General features: G+C 46.9%; 1 long non-coding RNA gene across 8 annotated transcripts in view; it reads left to right on the top strand.

Moving 5' to 3' along the window:
- Positions 1-64: 64 nt before the first annotated feature.
- Positions 65-12,147, top strand: part of LOC107195361 — a 61,473-nt gene continuing 49,390 nt past the window's right edge. For 3 of the 8 annotated variants that reach the window (XR_001516489.2, XR_003044996.1, XR_003044995.1), the window contains exons 1-3: positions 619-1,668; positions 4,956-5,192; positions 5,529-5,589. This is a non-coding gene — a long non-coding RNA (uncharacterized LOC107195361). The other 5 variants (XR_003044994.1, XR_003044997.1, XR_003044999.1 and 2 more) reach the window with 5 other exon arrangements.

Here is a 12,147-nt window from a genome sequence, read left to right as displayed (position 1 = left end):
GCGCCCGTCGCGGCTCCGGACGCTAATCCCCGCCGCTGCGGGGCCCGGGCCGCGGCTGGGAAAAGTTGGGGCGGACCGGGAGCCTGCGTGGGCCGGGCGGGAAGTGTGGGTGCCGAGCAGACTTGGGGGTCGGAGGGACGCCGTGCGAGGGGGTCCCGGGCCGGAGGCTGGGAGGGCCCGATTTGGGAAGGCGAGAGACGCAGGTCTTTTGCTGGCGGGGAAAAAGGGATCCGCTCAGGGTCTCGGGCAGGAGCTGAGGGCTCTGGGTGAAGAGGGAAGGAGGGAGGCCCCACTGGGGACGAGCCTGGGGGCCGGGAGACCAGAGGCTAGCCGACTGCAGGGTGGAGCGCTGGGGAATGGCTTTTGCCGCCTCCTCGCCTCATTAGGGGCAGACCCTGAGAGAGGGGTCAGGCTCAGAGTCTGGGACGCACCCGGCGGGGAGTTCCTATCATGGGTGGGGGAGGGAGCTAAGCGTTGCTTTCTCTGTCGCTTGGGTCAAGTACCTCTCCGCATCTGCCACACTCACCTCCCAGGCTGCAGTGCTTTTGTCCTGGGGAAGTTGAGGAGGGACCCTTGAGTGGATGAGATATTACGGGTTCCAAGGTGAGTAGGAATGGGCTGCATGAAATAATCATAACGGTCGCCAGCAGCTGTCTGAAAACAACTCCGACCACCTCCCACACCCACCCACTCCATTCCCTCTCCAGTACCATCAAGGTCCGATTACCTGGGTTGGGCTGGCCTGTCCCTAAAGCCCAGCAGCACATCTACTTTCAGGGTCTTGGGTATCCTGAAGGGAGTATAAAACATGGCCTTTTATTCTCTGGCTGGGGTTGGTTATTTCAGAAACAAGTGGTTCTGGAAATGCTGGATGCTTTATTAGAACAACCTGTGTGGTGCTCGTTGACAATGGTGATGACTCATCTTTGTCCCTCCCTCCTGCAAATAAACTCTATCAAGACACAAGTATGCCATGTCAAGTGATAGAGCTGGAGACCCACGCTGTGGGCCTCTTATGCCCTGGTTCTAGATATATTAGCAAGGAGTATGACCTTCGGTAAATCCTTTGCCCTCTCTGGACCTCAGTTTCCTTATCTGAAATGGGGTATAAACAGAGCTAGACAATCTGATGGAGGGAGGAGTAGGTTTCTGAGGGAGACAGAGGTCTTTTTCCTTGTGAGACTAGATCAGCCACAAAATCAGCCTTAGCTTATTATGAAGAAAATAGGATGAACTTAAAAAAGATAAGAAGCAAGAACGATTGTAAAAAACAAGACGAAACAAAAAAACTAATAATTGGTACTAGAGTTACAGTATGAATATTGTCCTCATGCAGGCAATTAGTATACATGGCTGTCCAGCTATCTTTACGATAAAGTTTTAAACTGTGCTTAAAATAATTACATATCTCACATGTGGACCTTAATTTTTTCTTTTGTTTTAACCTTCAAGCCTAGAGTGGATGCTCGGTTGGACTGTTTGTTCTTGGTGCAGCCTTACTTGAAGAACGTCCCCAGGATCTCTCGTTGCCATAGGATTATAGATTTCTTTCAGTCTGCCTGATGCTGGGATCCTTGTACCACCACACTTCTGTCTTCTTTTCCATTCTGGCTTGAGAAGTGGTTAGCTGATATGTGACATTTCTGAACTTCCCAGGTTTCTTTTCAAGTGAGTGTAATTAATAGGCAAACAGTGCAATAGATGCAGCATGTTGAAAATAGCTCAGGGTAATAACATGTCCACCGCACCCCTTTTCCCCAGACCTCCTGGGCAGTCTCTCACTTCCAGGTCACCGGATGGCCATCTCGATTTGGATACTAAGGGTTGAAATGACATGGCCAGGTCATAAATAGCAAATTTATGATCAAGCCATGATGCTGGAAGGAGAGGAGGACTTTTTTTTTGTATTTTATCACAACTGAATGCTCTGGTCCTTCTGTTTTCTTCTATTAGTACCTTTCAAAATCCATAACGGGTTCGACTATATCATTTTCACTAATCCTTTTTTGTCAGTTTCTTGGAAGCTGTAGTTAGTGGTTATCTTTGAGTTTGGGGTGGTAAAATTATATCCTCTCCAACAAGTAAAGCCTCGATTAATTATCGAATCTTTAAAATGTTATATATATATATATATGTATATTTGTGGTGTATACTATATATAGTATATGTGTGTATGTATGTGTTTAAATTTTACTTTAGGACTATTAATAAAAGTCACGATGCTGATAATAGTTACCATTTGAGCCCCTACCATTTATTAGGCACTGTGAGGTGAGATAACAGTTCAGAAAGGGCACAGCTGGTTTGCATAAGTTACTGATGATCTCTGAAACGAAACAGCCTTTTATAATAGTGAAAAAGGAATTCTTAGCTATTCTACATGGTTGTGATGCTAAATGAGGTAATGTATATGGAAAGCAACATGTAAACTGTAAAGTGCCCTTCAACCCAGGATTATGTTTTAATATAAGCAGTTGGGGACACTGGAAGCTTATAAGTTCATGGGTCCTGGTGTCTGGTGGGCCTGCCTGTACATCCTGAGCCCGTCATCTAACCCCCTGAGCTTGGTTTCTGCATATGTAAAACCAAGATATCATCTGTATTATATTAAATGAGAGACCTGTGAATTGCAGTGGGTGCTCAGTGGAAGTTGACGTCTACCCCTTTCTCTTACTTAGACCACAGGCACTTGGGATAATGGCATCGATTAAGTCTTCCCGTAGGAATAGCCCTCAAGGGAAAAAGGCTTTTAAAGTACACTTTTGTGCTTATGAATAATTCTTCCCGCTTTTGCCTTCCCACTCCAGCCCCCAACATACGGAGCGAATATTCCAGGCCTTGCCATCATCTAAAAGGAGGGAATTGAACAAAACCTGAAGCCAGAAAAGACAGGTCTCTGATAGGAGGTGAAGATGGGTGTAGCTGGTTTCCCTTTGCCCATTTTGCGCCCTGCTCTCTCTTAAAAAAATCCATTTTATGGACAGGGAAAAGATACTGAATTGGGTGCGGGGAGCTTGTAAGCTGGAAAGAGGCATTGGAAAATTATAGTGTAAGGTGAGAAGGCAGGGCAGATATGGGCTGGGAAGGAAATGGAAGAGTTGAATCTGACAGTGAAAGCTGTAAAGTTTGGTGTGGGAGAAATCTGTTAGATATAGGATTTGGCTAAATATGGGGCCAATTTCTCTCTAGTCCTATAAGGCTCTCTTGTGGGGCTTTGAAGTTTTCATGCTCCAGGCAGATTTTGACTGGTGGTGGTGGCGTCATAAGTGAGTTTCCATAGTAAGTTGTCTGCTGAAAGGAATTTAAATTCCAAGAGGGTGTTTGTTGTGACTGATGCCAGAATTTCTCTGAGAATTTTATTAAGATTCAGTCAGTCTATAAAAGTACTTCTTAGTTCTCTGAAGATATTAATTAAGAAATAGTTTTAAAAAGTAGAAGTGTGTCCTTTGTGAGCTTTTGAAATGTAATCTTCCTAAATCCTTAGAACAAATGAAGTCCAAAAAATCGTAGAGTTATAAATTGTAAAAGCATTTCCTCCCAAAGTAATGTTTTCTTTCCTCTCCCCTTCTGTCCCTCCTCTTGCATTATTTTGATAATGAGTTAATTTTGGTGTCTTTCACATTTTGGAAGCCTAATTTTTATGTTTATGACCCTTTTAGATCTTGACTGTGCCGCCTTTTGTCTTGAGTCAAGTCTTTTTCATTCCTTATGTAGCAGTAGTGCAGCGAGGTGGTGAAGAGCAGACTCAAGCCAGGTTGGGAATAGATGGAGTGGAGATTGCTCTTGGAGAGCTAGGCTCTCTGCAACTTGGATTTAATCTTCACAACAGCTCTGGAGGTCGATTGTGTTATTCCAAGTTCACAGAGAAGGAAATGGGCACAGAAACACATGCACCCGCATAGCCAGCAAGTGGTTAGTCTGAGTGTCATTCGAGATCTGTGCGACACTACACCTGTGCAGGCAGAAGCCTTGCAGGCCCTGGCAGGGTTGTACTCTGTCTTCCAGGCTGGGGATTTCCACTGAGGGAGAGGTCAGGTCTGTATTTTAGAAAGGTAGCTAGCTAGCTCCATGGGCAGTGGGGAGTATGAAATTAAGAGTAGAGAAACGAGTTCATTAGAGTAACTGACATGACAAATGACAAGGGCTTGAACTTAACACATTAAGATAAAGGAGTGGCAACGGAGAAAAAGTGATGTGTCAGAATGGATAGTGCTTGTGCCCGCCCCGCCCCCGCTCCTTCCCCCATATTGTAGATGCCAGCTATGTAGACTGAAAGCAGTCTCTGCAGAGACCGAAATTGTCTCCTTTGGTATTTTCTGACAGCTAAAGAAGGTACTTGAGTAAAACCTGAAAGTGCCTTCCCCTCACATTGCTCACCCGCTCGCCTTATCATTTCTGCCTTTCCAGGAGCATCTCGGAGGATGGAGTTCAGGTTCCTCAGACCCCAGTTAGGGAAATGCTGGTTTGAGCATTCAAAGTGGAAGGTGTTGAAGGGACAAAGCCCTCAGAGAAGGAAGCTTCCCTTGAGTACAGTCTACAGCCTTCTGTTCCATGGTGGACCCAGTGGACCCACCAGGGGAGGTGGGCCTTAGTTCTGGCTGTTCCCAAAGAGTTGACCTGCCTCAAGTGTGTGTGGGGGGTAACTTGTGGTTACCAGGCATGCAGGGGCTGGCTCGGAAAGGGGAAGGGTAGTGAGTGAGTTCACAGTGGTGGCTCGCTCTTCGAGGAGGAGGGACCCCCTGCTCCCTTGAAGGTTGCAACCCCACTGGAGAGTCAGGCCATACTTGGGTGAACTGGATTCAGAGCAAAGGAAGATGACTAGTCCCGGTGGCTAGTGTCTGCGTGTCCTAGTCACGTACTGTTTGTTGCCATGTCAGTAATATGCCAGTCTCATGTCCTCTCTCCTAAGCAGTGCCAGACTCCGTAATCAACTTGCTTGGGCTTTTGTTTTCCAGATTGCATAAGACTTGTGCCCTTCAGATGATATATTCTTGGTTGGCTCAGGCCATTTGATCAGGTTCCGGCTTTATGTGGGCTGTGTCCTCATTGCGAGGAAGGTTACCTTCATTACAAGGGTTACCTTTATTGGACTGCCTATTTCCCGGCATTCGAAGTCACAAGCCATCTCCGCAGTGAGTCACTGCAGAAGACTCAGCTCTACCACTTTCTGCTGGATGGTACCCCTTCAAGAGGTGACTTCTTATTCTTGTCCTAAGGGCACCTCTTGGCAGCCCCCTAACTGCATTTAGTTAAAGTGCCCAGTGAGTTTGTCTGGCACTAATAGGGTACCTGTTTTAATGGGAGGAGAGCATTTTCGCTTGGTGATGTTAGTTGTCATGCCTGCTTCTTGAACATTATGTCCTAAGCAAAGCTCCATTTTTTTTTCTTTTTGCCTTATGTTTAGCTCTCTGTGTATATTTGGGGTGTGTGTTTTAATTATTACTGGGAAGCAAAAAAGATATTTATCACATGTTAGAGTCTGTATATTTAGCCAGGATACCATTGATTTATCTCTCCTTTTTCCACAGTGTTGCTGTTTTGTTGGCAGAACCATCTGATTTGTATACTGGTTCAGTTTGGATTTCAGTAGTGAGTGTGAAAAGATGCCTGGGCTGTTTGCCGAAGTGGCGGGACTCAAATGAGTGGGCTTCGGGCCTGCCGGTCTTGGCTCTCCCGCAAATGTGAGGGGTCTGGCACACGCGCCTTTGTTGGGAAGGTGGAGTTTGGCCAGGCCTTTTTGTTGGCATTGCCTGGGAGCAGCTCTGCTGGTAACAGTAGGTGGCTTTCCCTCTGCTGTGGGAAAAAGAATTCTCTCTTAATCCTGGTATTTGCCTTTTTTCTCATCCCATGGGGATGAGAGGGAGGAAAGTCCCGGAATAATGAGTTTTAGAGCTGGGCAGGTTCAGGGTGAGTCAGATTTGCAACTTCCACAGAGCTTTTCCAGAAGCTTTCCTCACATTCCATGTTTCCCTTCTCTCTTGATCCCAATCCCTTCTGTCATCAGTGGCTTAGAAATTGGACTTGAACTTTATCACTCTTGGGAAGACCTGGGAGTGTGACATCAAAACTTGTTCAAAACGGGTGTGTCAGTTTTATACCAGCACAGGAACCTTATGTTCGTCTTGGTTGTGGTGTTTTTAAATCAGTTTAATTGCTTTTTTCTTAAATGATATAGGTAATACATGAATATGTTATGTTCTTGCACCCTACCCTCCCATTCAAATCGTACATTGTAGTACATAGCAGAACATGTAAAGTCCCAGCACCGCTGCTCCACACACTGCTTCCCTGCTGGGTCCTCAGAGGTAACCAGTTTTAACAGTTTGATGCATATCCTGAAATTGTTCATCATCCTGAATAGACAGACACAAATACATACAGTTTTGTTTTGTTCGTAAGCATCAGTCTGGTGGCATCATATATATTATTTCACTGTTTTTTCTTTTTCTTTTCAAATTTCTTATAGATCTTTTAATGCATGTAGCTCTTTAATTTGCAAAATATTTTATAGTATAGATAGATCATAATTTATGAGTCAGCTCCCATTGATAGATAAATGAACCAACTCATTGGCTTTGCTGTTATATCTTCATTCATACATATTGTTACGTACATATGCATGTGTTTCTCAGGAGTGGAATTAGTGTGTCAAAATTCTATACATTTAAGCTGTTACAGCAGTACCCATGTTGTGCTTTCAAGGGCTATACTGGTTTAAACTACCAGGACTGTATGAGGCTGCCCATTTCCCTGTGGGTTGACATTCTTCTAGGTGAAAGAAATAGATAGTGTTTAGTAGGCATTTCATCAATTACTGGTGAGCCTGAGATTCTTCATTTGGCCTCTGGATCGTAGTGGGTGGGTCCATAGTAATCGTGAGGGATGAGGGAGCTGAGCCCTCTGGGACCAAGGTGTGAGTGTCCTGTTGCTAGGGGTGGCAAAGTGGCAACTAGTAGCAAACGTTCCTGGTTTCACATTCTTTCTGCTTCTCCCAGAGCCTAGGTACTGTAGTAGAGCACTTTAGTTTTGGTGTGCCCTGCCAGAGTATTTCTTCCAGCCTCTTCCCACAAGGAAGCAAGCATGTATAAGCAGCATATTGAGACCAGTCCCTTTTGTACTGCCAGAGCAGGGATTCGAGACTGAGAAGCTGAATCGGGAGGACATTTAAAGATTGCCTGCCAGAAAATCAGATGTTCTTGCTTCTGGAATAGCCTCCATGAATGTGGTGAAGCCAGATTCTGTGTGCAGTGGCCTTTCCAGTGGTGTGGAGATCTGTTGCCCCTTTCTCCTGGCTTGATGTGGGAATATTGTGATGGTTTTTCCCTTAGCCTGGGTGCTTTGGGGAGAAGCCATGGTTTCTGAGAAGATGTTCCAGGGGCCTGACCTGGTAGGGGAGGCATGTGCAGGCCCTCATGAATACGCTCACCCAGGCTGTCCCTGCAGGCTGAGCTGCCCAGTGGGTTTTGGAAAGCTCTGGCTTATTGGATGTTCAGGGAAGGTGGGAGGGCAGAGTGAAGAGTAATGGAGAGGCAGCCTGGGGTGCTAAAGAACTCTAGGGTCAGGCCAAGTGGGGTTCCAGCTCCCACTCAGCCCCTTATGGATTGAAACTTAAGCAAATATTTTATTTCCCTTAGCCTCAGTTTTCTCATCTGTTAACCAGGAATAATATTAGTACCTACCTCACAGGGCTGTTGTAAGGATTCTGAGTAATGTTTGTAAAGGGCTCAGCATATTACGTAGTAAGGATTCTAATTGTAAGTAACTACTACTATTATTTGTGTTCCCTGTAATAAATGTTAAGTGCACGAATGCACATTACATTTGCTAAATATAAAAATGCACATAGTCTAGTAATATTAATGAGAGGAGACCAGGAGATGAGGAGCTGACTAGAGGCAGATTCGGCTCAGTTGGGGCTATGAGAGTAAAGAAGGGGTGAAGGCAGGAGGTTTGGCAGGGAGCCTTTTGTGGGGAAAGTGGGTTTAATGTTCTCTTTTCACACTAGTTTTCCTGCTGTGAAATGCCAAGGCCCCAAATGCAGAGCCTGTTCCCTCTTTTTAGACACGGTAAGTGTTGAGGCTGCCTAGAACAACCTCTCCCTTTTGTTTTTGTGGAGGCTGAGCAAGGCCCTGTAAGGTAAAGTGCCTCCCTGGCCACATGGCCAACCGTCACAGAGTGGAGATGGGGTCCTCACTTTGGGGGTTGAGGTTCTTTCCCTTTTCTCCACACTGCTCTGCCATGTGCTGCCCATTTCCAGTTGTGGGGAAAAGAGAACTACAGGGTGTTGGCCCTTTGCAAAGGTCTGCATCCCGGGGCCCTTGTGAGATAAGGCCGTTGAAGTGCAGAGAGGTAAAATCAAGTGCAACCCAATGTGCATCAGGCAGGGTTGGGATTCAGATTCAGGCCCTCCTGCTCCAAAGTACACGCTTGTACCTTCTAATGGGTTATGCATCTAACAGTGCTGGCCCTGGGGTGACGTCTGTGCTGGTTTCATGTGCCTGATCAACTGAATGTTTGTTCACGTATGACAACAAGTTTGTTTGAAGCCCCTAATTTGCTTGCTGTTGGTTGACCCAAACCAGATATGTGGGCCCTGCAGGTTGAGTGTGGGGAAGGCTATACCCAAGACCTCTAAAGCAGGCCAGGCCACTGAAGTCCAGATGGAGACAAGGAAACCCTACTCTTGGGAGCCGAGCTTGGTGTGTGAGCTTGTCCTCTCAAGGCCTGAGTGGAGCAGAGCCACCCAATGAGGATGCAGGCGGGACCTGGGCAGACTGCATGGCTTACAGCGGCCTGTGACATGAGTCCAGATAATGTGTGTGAAAATTAGCTATGCAAACGAGATTATAGTGGCCTGTGGTATGAGAGATTTCAAAGTAGTGTGTGAAAAGTACCAAATGCCTTAAATGTAGGTCAGCAGAATGGAGACTTCACCTTGGCTCTAGAAGTCTGAGAAGGCTTCTCAAAAGCAGCACATTTAAACAAGCCTTACCTGCCCCTTAGAGAGCAGATAGACTTGGCTTCTAATTCAGCCTTCACTTTGCAGATGAGGACCCGGAGGCCCAGGGACGAGCTCCCTTGTTCATGGTCATGGCCCTCGTTGAGGGAGAGCTGAGGCTGGAGACTTTTCCTATCCCTCCACCCCATAATGTATGGTCGGTGATCACTGAGCAGTGGCCATCCTCTGGGCTAGCATGGCACTCAGCACCTGAAGGAGCTCAGTCTTATTTATCAAATGAACAAAGTCCCCAGTTCAGTTCTGGTCCTAGCTCTTCTGTCTCTGAGCAAAGTTAGGATATCAGTCTCTCAGTTTTGCCCTCTGGAGGGTAGGTATAGCACCCCCACCTCCCTCCTCAGCTTGTCTTCACTCAAGATTCATTCAGTATATATTTTTTGAGTGCCTACTTGGTGCCAGACGCAATCGTATGGTTGGGCATTTTGTACTGAACAAAAGAAGTTAAAATCTTGTTTCTTCTGGTGTTTGTTTTCTAGTGAGGGGCGACAGTAAGTGATTACAATTCATGGTATGTGTATTAGTTTCCTAGAGTTGCTATAACAAAAGAGCACAAACCACATGGTTTAAACAACAGAAAATTATTCTCTCACGGTTCTGCAGGTTCTGAGGGAGAATCTGTTCCATGCTTCTTTCATACCTTCTGGTGGCTGCAGGCAAGCCTTGGTGTTCTTAGCTTATGACAGCCTGGCTCTGCGCTCTGCCTCTCTCATCCCTCGTCCTTCTTCCCTGTGTGTCTCTAGTTTTCTTATAAGGACACCAGTCCTTGTGTTAGGGGCCCACTCGACTCCAGTGTGTCCTCATCTTAACTAATTACATCTGCAAAGACCCTTTTTCCAAATGAGGTCACATTCTTAGGTTCCAGGTGGACGTGGACTTTCAAGGGACCCTGTTCAACTCAGCACAGTATGTGATATGGTGATGATTGCTGAAAAGCAGGAAGAGTGCCAGGGGCAGAGGTGAGGTGGGGTGGGGAGGTGTTGGTGGGTGATCAGGGCAGGCCTTGCTGAGAACTAGTGTTTCAGCTTCCATCTGGAAGAGGGAGTGGGAAGGGAGCCGATGTGTGGAGGGAGAACATTCTAGGCAGAGAAAACAGCAAATGCAGAGGCCTTGAGGTTGGCATGTGTACCTGCTGAGATGATGACAGCATGGTTGAAGTTTGTGTGTGTGTGTAGTGAGAGAGAGGGAGGGAGGGATATGTCAGGAGGACATGAAGTCTGAGAGTATGTGGGGATCAAGGATCAAGTAGGTCCTTGGCAGTCTGTGAAGTTGCCAGTTCGCTCTAGTGAGATGAGAGCCGCTGTCGTGGCTGTGAGCATGAATGAAAGCAGGATTGGCATGGACCAGCTCATTTAGGATTTTTTCCAAGTTCAGTTGACCATTGCAGCGCTGTGCGTGTGCATCTAGGTATTCTGCAGCAACTATTTCTCTGCAGTTTCTTTTTTAAATGTTAGTGCCCTGTTAACCCTCAATCCACCTCCCTCTCCTTTCTGTTCTCTCTCCTTCTAGATGCCTTTTTACCCCTTCACCTCTCCACACTGAAACCACAGGCATGAAGAAGAGAAAGTAGATACAAGCCTGGGGAGGCTGAAACTGCCAGGACTCTCAGCATGTGTGGCAGCCCTTCTTGGAGTTGTGTGTCTCCTTTAGCCTGGGGTCTGCCTGGTGAACACTACACGTATGGTTAAGGACTTTTATCACCCCGCCAGATTTAGAAAGTGCTGACGTCACTGTGCCAGCTCAGTGTGCTCAGCTCCTGGGTCCTTCTGTGGATAAAGTCACTATGCCGTGAAAAGCGTCAAGTCAGCTCCCTTGGGCAGTGGGCTGCATTTGGCCTTGAAAATAAAGGGCGAGGAAGGATGCCCAGAAATACCTGTGCAGAGACCGTGTAAGCTGTTGTATGGTCACTGCACAGGCCCAGAGCCCTCTCTACTCACCATTTTATTTTGTAACTGGCCTGCAAGTTTTATGCAGTTTTGTTTTGCCGTAAAAACACTTAGGCCTGCAATCTGAGTATCAGTCATTGAAAAGAAGAAGGAACTCCAGGCATGGCTTGCCTTCAGCATGCCTGGCCTGAAGGTCTGAGGCCTGTGCCGGTTTGGTTTGCATGGTTGCTGTGGGAATCATAACTTCAGATTCCTTGGCATCAGAGCTGAAGGGAAATCTTATCTGGCTGACATTTAATTTCCTTTTGGGGCCTCAAAAGGAAAGGGCCTGGCACGTTTGTGATTAGCGCTCCAGAGAAGTGGGCCATGGGTGGGCCTGCTTTTCAGGTCCTTTTCCCAGCCTCCACCTACTAGCGTAATGCCAGGAGCAGCCCATTGAAGGAGTTTATCTGGGAGGCCACTGGCACTGTCACCCCTCTGGGGAGCACCGCTTTAGAAGATAATTATATGTAAGCAGAGATGGAAATAGAATTCCCTAGCGCTTTTCAGGAGTTGCTTTTGGGCTCCACTCACTTACTCCCCCACCCTTCCCAAACACAACACACCCATATAGAATGAAAGTTGTGAAGACTATTCCTAGCTAGAAAATGAACATTAAATTGTGTTTTATGAGATTGTAATTCCTTCTCCAGAGTTATTTCTGGGGGTGCTTCCCCCAGCACATCAAAAGCACTTCCTGAGAGGAGCTGCCTTTAAAACTGTGCAGCCTTCTCTGCCAGATGATACAGGAAGTTTTGACTCAGGGAGCATCCCCAGATGTCTGTGGAGTCTGGTCTTGTTAGAGGCAGAGAGACCTTACCCAAGAGTAGGAGCCAGACAGGGTGCCAAGTGCTCCCATTAAACAGCCTCCATTCCTGTGCCAGGGTGGCCTTTGTCTCTGTGCTAACATGCCCCAAGTGCTAAGTAAATAAATACTTGTTGATGGGCGGGATCGACTGGATGCGGGCCCTGACAGTTTTTTGCTGGGCTCCAGAGCAGGTGGCATGCAGTGAGTTAGCTCAGAGCCCTCAGAGCTCGGTCTTCTTGTCCTTTATTGGGATTAGTCTCATGGCCTTGGGGAAGTCATTTGCCTCCCTGGGCCTCGGTTATCTCAGCTTTAACCTGGAGGTTGGATGAGCTGATTCCTGTCCCTTCCTGCACCCCTCCCCTGGTCACAGTAGGAACTCCTGGAGGGCAGTGGGAACATGA

The sequence above is a fragment of the Pteropus alecto genome, unplaced genomic scaffold (assembly GCF_000325575.1).
Source record: "Pteropus alecto unplaced genomic scaffold, ASM32557v1 scaffold12, whole genome shotgun sequence".
NCBI lineage: Eukaryota > Metazoa > Chordata > Mammalia > Chiroptera > Pteropodidae > Pteropus > Pteropus alecto.
This window is presented reverse-complemented; position numbering and strand designations above follow the sequence as displayed.